The sequence below is a fragment of the Lates calcarifer genome, linkage group LG10 (assembly GCF_001640805.2).
Source record: "Lates calcarifer isolate ASB-BC8 linkage group LG10, TLL_Latcal_v3, whole genome shotgun sequence".
NCBI classification, from domain to species: Eukaryota; Metazoa; Chordata; class Actinopteri; family Centropomidae; genus Lates; species Lates calcarifer.
The window spans coordinates 9,511,736-9,524,950 of NC_066842.1; positions in this window are offsets into that span (position 1 = coordinate 9,511,736).

The following is a 13,215-nucleotide window of genomic DNA, read 5'->3' on the forward strand; positions in this document are numbered from 1 at the left end:
CATATCATGAGCACTCAAGCAAACTAATATCATTTAGTTGAAGTGGGAGCCTAAATGAGACTGACAAAGTATGTTTGTCTTTGGGTGCTGTGTATAGAGCTTTCTCAACAGCATCTAGTTGAGTAATAGAAAATGGAAATAAATGGAGAAGAGGCCAAACTGATCTGGAGCCATTAAGTCCTTGACCCCTGCAGATTTGTTCTAGTTGTTTATTCATTTTGTCAAGAACTGATTTCTCTGGGAACCACAAAATGTCACACTACACTTAACTGAGGCAATGTTCATAATGTTATGCAAATACGAAATTGATTCAGCAGAGTCTTTTGAAGAAACTGAAATCTTTTAATGTCCTCTTTTTCTTGTGAATACAGGGCTACTTCCTTGCTATACACTGAAAATAAAAGAAACAAGATTAGCAGAATAAGACAATGCAATCAGCTACTCAAAGACTCAATTCAGCTCACAAAATATTAATTCATGTCCTAAAGGGGACCCAGGGTCTGAATATGTAAAAGTTCAAGGGAGAGTCATAACAAAGCACACACAGTGTTGTGTCTGGTTAACATTGTTCAATGCATTCTTACATAATTGCTCCACGTTCAGCAAGGCAAGGGTTCTCTGTTCAGTGACACAGGCCAGACTTGAGGCATCAGAATGTAATTAATGGTTGCACATTATCAAACAGCTGTTGGAGGGCTTTGTTCTGGTGCCAGCTCAGCAGTAGCCCCGTGCCTGTCTGTGCTAGGTAAGAGGGAGAACTCTCCTCTTTAGACTGGAGCCACTCGGCATCTGTGCAGATCTCTCATCTGCTGGCATCAAAAGCCCGTGCAGATAGAGCCATCTTTCAGCCTGCGCTTTGAAATGAGTGGATTGTAAATGTTGGAATTTTATTATATTGCCACATACTGAGGGAAAATTAGTTGTTGTGTGATTCAATAAAAATAACAGTGCTATAGCCTCAGGCAGGATAATATTTAGTCCACATGTACAGTGCAGTGTAACTGCAACAGAATCTACTTACAAGGCACAATAACTTCCTATGGAATTGCATGTTTATCCCATCCCTCACACATTGCTCAATGATGTGAATATGATGTCATCTGTGCCTCTCTGATTTCAACACACAGTATCATTTGACTGGCATGCACAACCCACAAACCAGTACAGCTATTACAGCCAGTCAAGTCAGCAGTGAGGGTAACAGGCAACATTAGAAAAATGGTATAGCACTTCATTCAGTTGTAGCTGCAGAAGTATGCATTACTAGCAATACAGATAATAGGAATATGGGTCACTAGGCTTTGAAAGTTTGCGGAAAAAAGACCCAGAAAGGAGTTGTAGTTCTCACAACTCACCTCTGAATCATTAAACACGCTCCCCTGAATCACTGTTAGTCACAGCCTGAAAGAAACCCAACCCACAAATGGCTCTCTGTTCACCACAGTGATGACCTCACTGGATCCAAAGCCTCTCTGGGTGCAGTCCAAATGTTTTTCTTTCCAAGTTTTATGAGATTTCCACTAGTGATATGTGTCATTAAGACTGAATGAGTGGGTTCTCTATTTTGTAATTAGAGGGCGCTATAAGTGGCCCTAACTCAGTTGTAACTGTAGTGACTGTGAGAGGAAATGCATTGCATCTCTGCTGTGGCAGAAAAAAAAAATCAAGCAAAGATATTTTCCCTACACCTACTGGGTTTTATTTTGCAATGTGAAGTAAAAACAAATCTGGACGTGTTCAGTGTACTGCTTTCAACAGGGCCCCAGGCTGAGGTTAGGAGTCCCAGTCATACTGTAAGACCAACAGCAGCACCAGACGGGAATGAAGAATCTGCATGAAATGGCCTCTCAAGATTAATGAGACTGTTAAATATCTAAACTAATGCAATATTCATAATCTTACATACACGTTGTCTTTAGGCATTATTGGTTTAGACAAGGACCTTTGTGTATACATAATGAAATTAACATGCCTCAGTCCCTCCAGCTCTCTGTGTATCATAAACTGCCTTGTTATTTCCTATCTGTACTTAATAAGCACTACAAATGGCTACTGTAAATGCACAGGACTTTAAATCATCTACATGTAACATGAGTGGGTTCTCTATTGATTGCAGCTGGCATCATTACTCAAAAGATCCCGCCGCAGTTTTTAAGTAATGGTGTAGATTATTAATTAAGATGAAGGACTACTTAACGTTAATCAGGGTCTGAAGCTCCACTTTGGTGTAATGCATAAATAACCTGACATGGGTGTGATTCCCCAATATACACTGCTCATTAAAGCTCGTCACATGTGCTGACATCACAAATCCTGACGCAGAGTACCTCCTGGTTTCATCTTCATGAGTGCAAGCCTGTGCCTTCACCCTGCAGTATATTTATGCCTAAGTAGCAGATTATAGATCAGTTCTCAGAGAGCTACTTCAGGCCAAGTGACAGTGTAATGTAATGTAAAGGCACGATTATCTAGCTCTGTGGGAATGGATGAGGCCACATTCAATTGTAGACATCTTAAATGTCTAAGGTGATGTACACTCTTAATTAAGATGTGGATATGAAACTAACCATCACTACATACATTCAATATGAACAGAAACCTTTTTTAAATCTTGTTTTACACAGAGGCTGATGACATGTACTGTATAACAGTGCAACCACAACATCTGTTTGGCTTTGCAATATTCAGGACGTCTCAGCATGCAGTCCTCACCAGTTGACACACATATCCTGTGTCTGATGGGAAAGGCGAGCAGTGTGACAAACAGGTCATAAGCATCCTCTCAGGGCATTGAGGGTCATGTGAGCGACAGTGAGAACGGCTCCAGTCCAGGAATTATTCTTCCTTGATCCTCAAGGAAAACACTGATATTCCCAAATGATTCTGGAGTTTGGGACAATAAAGTCAGCTCTGATTATTAGTCCCATTCTGTTCAGAACCTACTGTCTTACTCAAGGAGAACTGATACAGAGCTAGTATATTAATATTTCCGAATGAATGAAAGGAATAGATTAAATTTTAATGTGTTTCTTACCCAGTAAAGAAGGAACAAATGCCTTGTACACAAAAGGTTTTTTATCATGCTGAATCAGCAAAAACAAAGCGATTTGTGCTTAACATAACCCAAACTCCTCTGTCAACTGGTGGCCTTTAAAGAAAATGTAAACAAAATGCAGTATATATCCCCTATTCAGCTGAGTTGGAGTAACCTCCAAAGTAATTAATTATGTAAAAAAAAAAAAGTCTAAATTAGATATTCCAGAAAAGGAAGGAAACATATGACCTAGTCTTTGACATCATAGCACACATATTTATGTATGAACATCTGCTCCGCTTGAGGCTATTTTGAGCCTGGAGTTTTTAAAATTCAAGGTCACGCAAAAGCTGCAATATCTGCACAACCATTTTCATGATCAAAGTAACATTACTGCTTCAGTCAGGTCCTTATTTGTATTACATGAAAAGTTGTTTAGTTGTGAACTGTTGCCTTTTGGGGGAATTTCTTCACTGGAAATGGGGAAAGAAAGTCCCAACAACTCAGACACAGGAAGTTGTTGTGAAATCCCAGATTCCCACAGAAAATAAGTCACTCTGTACGCCTGTATAAATAGCTCCTGAGTGTTGAGTTTTCTGAATGTGCCTGTGTGCTTAATCATGCTCTTCAGTGGAGTGTGTACATAGTCTATTCAGAAAGAAAATGAGTGAGTTACATCTTCTAATGAAGACCCTATCCGTCACAGAAGTTCTTGTTTTTTATTTTTTATTATTTTTTGTGTTAACAACCCAACCCACATCCTTCGGCGCTGCGTAAATGAGCTATCTACTGAATTAGAGAGAGTTCTGAGTGGGTGCTCTGCCTTATTTATTTGTTTATACAGTATAATGACACCACATTCTGTTGTAACTTCCTAAAAGGATGGAACTGGCTGTGATTGATGAAGTATGCAGTTAGAAGCCACACAGCTTTATACAACCCGTCATGTTATGTTGACAAGCTGCACAAGCATTTAATGTTATACCGCAAATGATCTGTCCTTAGAGACCTCATAAGGCTGGCAGTTTACAGCATGTTAATAAAACGACCCAAGCAAAACAGGGACTTTCAGTCATTCTGCATCACAAGTCACTAGTGAAACTCCCACACAATGTGTTAATATACGGAAATATAAAAATAAACACAGACAACAGGTTTGGATGGCAAATCTAAGAATTTGAAATAGTATGATGTGTGAACCACAAGGAGGACGCAGCTCTACTCAAACAGCCCAAGGGTTGTTTCAAATGGAAAAAAAATCCTATGGCACAGTATTCCTGGTATGTGTCCTGTTCAGTTCAGTTTCTTCTGTCTAGGCCTCATGTCAGACTGCACTTTTTTATGTGAGTGTCTCTTTTTCCTGGTGCACAAGATATCTATTGGTTTCTTTATTACGCTTATGTAGCAGATTGCTCATTGCAGGTTGTGCTGAGTCAGTGCCATAGCTTTTGGCTTGTACCTCCTACTCCACACCTGTTCAGGTGTAGTGAGTTCAGTGTCCTTTGGAGTATTAAATATAGAGCTCCAAATAACACCAAACACACAAAGATAAATATATATAGTTGAGCCATGTGGCAAGATGACCAGTGTCAGCAACAGTAAAAGGCTGGAGCCGTAAATTTGGCTCTGAATCGATGAGTGGGAGTGATGGGTTGTGGGAAATCTGCGCTCATTTCCTCCCTTGTTGAGGTCCAGTAAGCATAAAGGTAGAACACTCAGGCATTTACTGCACAGCACACAGAAATGTAAAGAATGGTTTACACTCACTCACTGTAATGAAAAATCTTTTTTATATAGGGAAAACAGAAAAAGTAGACAACAGCATTTTTATCAAGTATTCTGATTCATGATTAAATTGCATTTCCTTGACATCTCTTTCCATGCTAGTGTGCCACAGTATGTGTGTGTTTGCATAAGAATCTAAATTTGTCAGTCCGTTGGAGAGGCAGTCAGACACAGCTGAGTCCTGCAGAGAGGTTGTGTCTGGGCCACTAAACACATCCCGTGTGTGGAGTACCACCGGGTAAGCAGGACCATCTGCTTTCTATACAAGGGATGCTAAGGCAAAGCAGGCAAGGAAAGGGAAGAGTTTCTTGTGGCAGCTTCCCTAATCAATAAGTATTGATTCCTCACTTATCTCAAATACAGCTTGGCTGATGAGATGTCACACATCTGACCTCCTGAAGGGAGAGGAGAACGAGGGAGGGATGTCAGCAGAGTAAGTGCTGTGCTGTGCAACAAAGACACCGCATTATATGTACACAAGCAAAAAAAGCTCACATACCTGTGGTTTAGAGAAAGTCATAGGCACACAGTGACTGACAAAAAGACAGACACAACCAAGAAAAGGTATGCACAGATTTGGGTTTGCAAACTAGAAATGTATACATCCACAGCAGGAAACACACAATGATTGAGCCAGAGGACTATCTCCTTTTTCAGGCTGGACTTGTCAAAGCTTGCACGGACGGTTATCCCCTTGCTATCCTCTTTACCGCCCATCTCTAAACCTCCTCCCTCTGCTGCTCTCACTCCTCTCTTGTTGCAGGCAGACAATTAATCAGTGCTTTGTCGGCTGGATGGCTCAAATTCACTGCAGTTGCTGTGCTCAGCAGAAAGGTAAAATAAATAAAGTACAAGCAAACCCTCTAAACTGACAATCACATGGATGGATGGATAGATGGGTTGGTGGGTGGGTGTGTGGGGGGACTGCTATATGATAACGGTGACAATATCCTTTTCAAAGCCTTGTGGAATATCACACATAGGCTGAAATAAGGAGTTTCTGTCACACAGGCTGAGATACTGTAGGTAGAGGAACAGTTATGGTGGCAGAATAATATACTTACAAGTGACTATAAAGCAGCAGTAGTTGCATGTGCACACAGAAACATGCAAATGTGTGAACTCTGTAGCCACAGATCAAAGAGCTCACTGATGACAGGACACTTTACCACGCATAGAAAGAACTGTACCACAGAAAACTCTCTGAATGAGCTTTTGAGCTGTGAATGTTAAACATTCACCAATACTTCACCTGTCCCTTCCCCTACTTCACATTTACATATGCATCAAATCATAATTCCTCAGACTGAGGCCATCCTTTTATTTCCCTGTCTAATCCTTAATAACTGCACACAAATGCCACAGACAGTGAAGTTCAGGGGAAGGCTGCAGCACTTTATGATTTAAATGACTAAAGACACAATGAAGACATCACCATTGGTTTCAGAGGTAGACATATAATAGCTATCAAATAATGTGGCTAAGGAAAGTGACCAGAGCTTTTGAACCAGAGCTTCTCAAGAAATAAAATTCACTGTCTGACTTGAATTATTGCACATAAAGGACTTTCTCCATAGACAATCCTGTCACCAGGTGCTAATGGCTTCTTCATGATGACAAATCTTAATCACGACTAAGATCTGAGGCAACTTCATGAAGAATGAAATCCATTGTCACTACTTCTAAAGCTTAGACAGCGGCAGACTTCCAGAGGATGATACTACCTCGGCTTATCAAGTGTTGGACAGCCTTTTATAAAACATCAACATCTCTGTACATGCCATGCCAATTTCATCACCCTCTCACACCCACAAATCTTCATTCCTGTGCTTGATTTCTAGCATCCTGTTGATCCAGAGCAACAATTTTCCCCACAGTGGGGGAAATGTCCACACAACTGTCCAGTTGTTGACTGATTCAGAATAACGTCACTTTAACACTTTGACTTGACAAGTTTGATATCTGCAAAGTTTCCCTCCTAGAGTCATGAGGTGTAATATCGACTATAGTCTGCCTCTGAAGGTTAGAAAAAACAGAAAATGAACTGTTTTCAGTAGCTAGTTAAAGAGTACTGCTCCAATAAAATGAAAAAGTTATTCTTCACTACTTCTATCCGCCTTGTGAACTTCAAGCAGTTTGTTGTTGTTGTATTTTCTTTTACAGGAAAAGATTAAAAGTAACATCAAAACTGGCCTGACTCATTTAAAACTGATTCACTGCAGGTTTCTGTTCTTATTTGTACAGTGTCAAGATTTTTTTTAAAAGTCACCTTCCCACATGATAGAGTGTTAGGGTAAGTGACAGAAAGAGTAAAACTTGGCAGAGAATCAGAGGAAAATTGGAATAATTGCATTTGTGACTACCATGCAATTACAGTAGTGTACACAAAATGAGCTCCTTGATTCCTAATTTGCAGATCATGACTGCTGTGAAATGCAATTAATGGATTCCTGATTTATTTAGTGAGCTGTGATGAATGAGTTCCTCTGAGCTCACTGAGACAGACTGCAGCATACAACACTCTAAGCATAAGGTCCTCTCTCACAAAGTGAAGTTATTCTGTCTGCGAAGATGTAAAAGGAGACAGAAAAGGAGAAGCACATTCAAAGAAATGTAAATTTAGACATAAATAAAAGAATAAAATGCCCTAAATTCACTGTGAACACTCACCAAGTTTAATATAGAAACAAGAAGTAAAGTGAGGGATCACCTGACAGGTTCAGCACTGCATCACTCTGAGATGACACAGATGTCAAAATAGCAGGTGAAAAGCCCATTGTTTGGAAAGAGTCAGGTGGAGGACACAAACTATGTTTATTTTTCACAGAAAGTCAGATGCCAAGGTAAGAGTCTGAAAAACGTGAGACAACAAGATTCCCTGGATGACTGCCATGTCCCTGCAGGCACGAGCATGCTACTTGAGGATTTGGGGGGGGGGGGGGGGGCAGGACACCGCTTGGTAATAATTGGAGGTACCCTCTGGAAATCTCTGCTTTGTAGTTGTTTGAATATGATGTGAGGGATTAATGAGGATGTGAAGGAAACATTTAGAAAGCCACAAAGCCTCTATTTGTCTTAGCTGTACTAGCATAAATATTTTGCATGCATTTAATTTAATCACAATGGCCATGCATCTGATGAAGTGATGCTGGTGAAAAAATGCAAATAGGACTTGAGTTGAAACATTCTCGAGGCTATTGTGTTCATTTTACAATAGAAACCCAATCATCTGCTCAAATCCGGAGCAAGGGAGGCCTAAATATGTAAATGTCCCAGTCAAACTCTATTTTGCTGCCAGACATTTACACAGTGTGAGAGGGCCTGATGTGCTGTACAATGACTCAACTTGCACCCATTTCTGCCTCAGCATAACAGGTGTTTAGACTGTTTGCCATAAATCATGTCCCTGCCAGATGTTGCCAAGCAACTGATTAATTAGCAGAGTCTCATGAGTGCACAACAGTGGCGCCAGGACGGGAGAGCTCATTTCAGTCCCAGTGGTCTGAGGAGCCCACCAGCTCTCACACTTGACTCAAACAGACCCAGAATAATCGATTGCATATCAGTGGGGAACGCTAAGACACCACCACCTTAAAGTGATAGGAAACAGTGGCAATGTTTCAACTTACCACGTTAGGGAGCAATGGTTACGAATAGTTTGAGTTGATACCTCAAAAACATGAAATCTAGTTATAATGTCCAGATTGCTTCATAATTATGCCAAGAGACAGGAGACGCCCAAATTTTAAATTGGATTGAATTAGAAATTACATTTCTCAGTGATCAGTTACTCAGTCCGTGGGTGGGACAGCACAGATGGTCAGGAATATTCTGTTTACTGGTTGATTGATAGCACACAGACATGGGGATTTTAAGGATCATGTAAATACACTGAAACCTTACTGGGGAGTGCAGTATGGTTTCAAGCAATCAAATTCAGTGTGAGATGGAAAGTAACTTGAAAGATGAAATCCATGCAAAACATTATATTGGATCTAAAAGTAGCATTAACTGGATTTATTATTAGAATTAACCCAAACAATAGTATATTTAACAGGGTTGCAGACACACAGGTGATGTCCTCTAATTAGCCTCTTGACACTAGTTGTTGTCACTGTAGCTATATTTCAGATTTGAAGCAGATGCACACCTAACACAGGACATATTGATACACAAAGTCACCGTTACCTTGAGTTTCCTGTCACCGGCTTGTGCTGCATAATACATATGGATGATCTTACTTTTGCACTGCTGCTGTCTTGCCCTCTCCCACTCCAGCACTGTAGTCAAATATGAATACTTCCTATATCAGTGTGAATTTTGCCTGACTCATATCTAACACTTCACTTCCAGAGGAGGCTAGTCTTGTTTTCTGATTCCGATTTCTCCTGTCGTGGACTTCCTGACAGGCTGTCAGAAAGCATAAATGCAAAGTGTCTGTGTCTTGACACCTTTTCACTCAGGTGTCAACACATTATATTCTGAGAGCTCCAAGGATGGCAAGCCAAGTTTAACAAGAAGGAAGGCACAGAGATTAAATTATAACCAAATCATCATGGTAAATAATTCAAATGGCTGTAGTAGCCCGTCTAAAAATACAAGTTCATACAATTTGATTCAATAATGATTTAGGTAATAAAACTGAGATCATTTTTGTAAATTCACAATATGAAATCTGTAGCGTGCACCTTTGATATATTACCCTTAGTGATTTACGGGGCCAGGACTTGATATAGGACCTTAAATATGCTACAAATATCAGCTTTTTCTGGGCCCTAAAGTGAGCTCCTGTCAAAGGACTTTCTAGCAGAGCGCAGAGCTTCAGGCTGGGGTTATGATACTCTGTTGGATTAGTAGTACTAGCTAAGCAACCTTTTCACATTAAATTGTACATGTACTATTTATGTTAACCCCTGCCAAATAAAGCAAAAACAAAAGCAAACTTTGCACTACCCTGTGTTGACTTGGTAGAAACAGGTGGGTTGGGGATGGCACAAACTGTGATAATGGAAAATTACAACCAAACCAAAATTACAGTGTGCCACTGGACTGCCAGATGCAGCCCCCACTGTGCCTCTCTCATTTTGGAGATTAGGGATTCACCAAACTGCATTGTGAATGACTGACACTGCACTTCAAGAGACCATCAATTCATTAATCCCTGCCTTTCACAATGACCCTAAAACCCCCATTAACTGCCCCTAGAGGTTTTGCAGAACTTTATATTTATCCCTGTCAAAGCCACATCTTTCGAGCCTCTAACTCTCACTAATGGGGCTCATAAGCTGAATCAGGCTTCCTTTTTCATAGCAGTAGGATTTGACACATATGTAAGCTTTGGCAGTTTGTTGCTACTGTGAGTGGTAAAGAAAGCTCTCCATCTTTTTATATTATGATGATGGTTGGCTGAGCCATCCTTCCCTGATGAACAGTGCATAGTCTGTTTCCTTCTTTGCCAGAAATGACCTGTGTCCACAGAGCAGTGGACCACACACACACAAACACATGTAGACAGATGCTTAATTGGCTTACCCCAAACACTATCTGTTCTTCCATGCTGGAGAGAACATGCTGTCTAATAGAGGGTGGAAGTCACATTGTGTTGCCTAACTCTATTTAGGTTAATATGGGTGCATGAATTAGTTGGGAGGATGGAGAAGCTATGTGAACCTTGAAGAAAGCTAAATGGTCTACTTTTCCCTGTCAGGTGGACGTACTTCGTTCACATCACTCTCGGCAGTCAGTGAGGCTAAAAGACACCAATTAATCTTCCATAGTTATTATGGGGCAGGATGGCACAGAAAATGGATGGGCAAAGCACACAGAGACTGAAAGAGGATATGTAATTTGCTGGGGATCACAACATATTGGCTGGAACCAGCTATAATTAAAACAGCAGTCAGCAAAAGTTTGACAATCATGCTATAATTTGTAACAGCAATAATTAAATTAGCACTCTTCATAGTAGTGCTTTCTAATTATAGCTATACTCTTCTGCATAAGCCATACACAGCATTGGCCAATTTATTATGTTTAGCTCATTTTAAATGGCTTAAAAGTCTTTTGACAAATTGCAAAGTAACATAATGAGAAAAAAAGCATGACAACTCATCAGAATGTTAGCTATGTCAGCTTTTAAACATTCCTCCATGTCTCCTGCCAAAAGAAAAGAAAAGTGATAAGAACAGGCAGAAAGAGAGGCAGCACTATTTGAGATCTGCAGTAACAATACCCTGCAACCTGTCTCCATTGTATCCACAGAACTTAGGATTTCTGTCTCTTATGTCAAATTGATTTTATGTAACTGGAATATTTGTCTTTGGTGGCATTAGCTGGATAGGGAGGACTTGTCACAATATGTAGTCTCTTGCATACTGTTTGCATGTGGCATCAGTGTCACCCATTCCTTAGGATGGATCTAGATCTGTATCATTGTCTCCATCCTGAGCTGAATAACAAATGAACCTCTCTGCCTGCTGCTTTGACTCACTGATTTCCCTGGGCAGGGATCTCTCCCAATAACCAACTGCCTGCCTCTCTCAGCACACTAGCACTGTCAGAGAATGATGACTCTGAAGCCTCAACAACATGCATGCTGTTGGATGGTGATTTTCTCTAACAGATGGCCATTTGGTCACGGCTATAGCAATATCTCTAGAACGAAATATCAAGAATACTAAGCAGCTATGAATTTTGATTCCTTTTCTATAAACAGCAGATTCCATAGCCTTCTAATTCTTTCCCCAGATTTAATTTTTTTTAGATAAACTCCTTTGTTTAACAGTTAGAAATAAATTTTTAGAAACTGCTGTGCTTTCAGCAGTTTCCCCAAAACTGAAGTATGTCTGAGATTTCTGATGACAAAGTTCTGCTAGAACCTTAAGGAAGAGTGAAGTGGAGAGATCCAGCAAATAAGGCAATTGTTCATAATAATGAGCCTATCATTATTATCTTCCTCACCCAGCTGGCAATAAACTCTGCCAGCATGCAGCGTGTGCGTGTGTGTGTGTGTGTGTGTGTGTGTGTATCTGTGGTGGAGATAAAGATTGTGTATGAGCGTATTTGTGTGGGTTATATCCATTCAACTTCACAGCTGCTACTCTATTTTAAACTTGATCATGCTACAGGTGATAAACAGCCAGCCAGTTTGCAACTGTCTTCTGACGTCAACTAATTTTCAGTACAAAACACATTTGGTAGGAAAGATAGTGTTGAATCGATTTTTTTCGAAGTTTATTATTTAAGTATCGCATCTGTAAAATGTGCACTGTTCATTATCAACACATAAAATACATAAATGGTTAAGATTTTTAGGATTTACATTTACAGTTACTAATTTGACAGACTTACAAGTGAGAGACAAAACTTTGGACAACTCAACACACTTGGTTAAGTTTAGGGAAAGACCATAGTTTTGGTTAAATATTAAGATACTCAACACTGCAAGATTTCATGCACTGGCTCATCAATATTTTACCAAAACTGGTAACAAACTGGATACAGGCTGTCTTGTGCCTCAGTTTAAAAGTCCTTTGCTTTATGTGCCTAACCACCCACCCTGATCTCCTCCTTCTGACTTCTCTGTGGTACAAATTTGGGAGAAACTTGCAATTATCTTTCCTCCGAAACATATTTGGCAAAGGCAGTTACTAGTAAATGAGTATATTTGTCTATGGTATTGGTTGTTTCACTGCTTCTCAGCTCTCTAGTTATCTCCTGACATCAGGCATTACCACTTGCATTCTGCTGCCTGACTCAAAAATCCAACGGGCCAATGAATACCAAATGAGCCGGTGGAAATCCAGCTGGGAATACGTTGTCAAAGGGAAACATGGTCTGCCCCCCACCCACCTATTCAAATTGCAGTTCGACTCATATTTCAAAAAAAGTGCACAAGTCTCAGCCGTTTTCATCTTAAGCATCTGAACAGGTGCCGTTTTGAATTTGCCTTACCACAGTATTAAACTTGAGCCCTGGGTTAAGATAAGACCATGATCTCTGCACGTCACACTGCCATACAAAGCAAAGTTATCTGATTTTCCCACAATGAGCAGCACGGATGGTACAGCAATGTGCTGGTCCATCTGAGTTCAACATGTGTAATGTTGAATTCCTAAACATAAATGCACATACAGACTTTTATTCACCATTGACACTCCAATAGGCACAGATGCACATGAGCACAGAAGCAAAAACTGACAGCTACATACAAAAGCACACTCTGCTCCCAAATGAGTCCAACTAACCGACCGTGGAGAGGGAGGTGCAGTGATGCAGAGACAGGGGCCATATACAGGGCTTCATGTTCATTGCCTGGGAATTATCACATCAAACTTGTGTGCCCAATGGCTCTGACAGACCCAAGGCCAAACCATTACAGCTTGGTGTAGACAGGA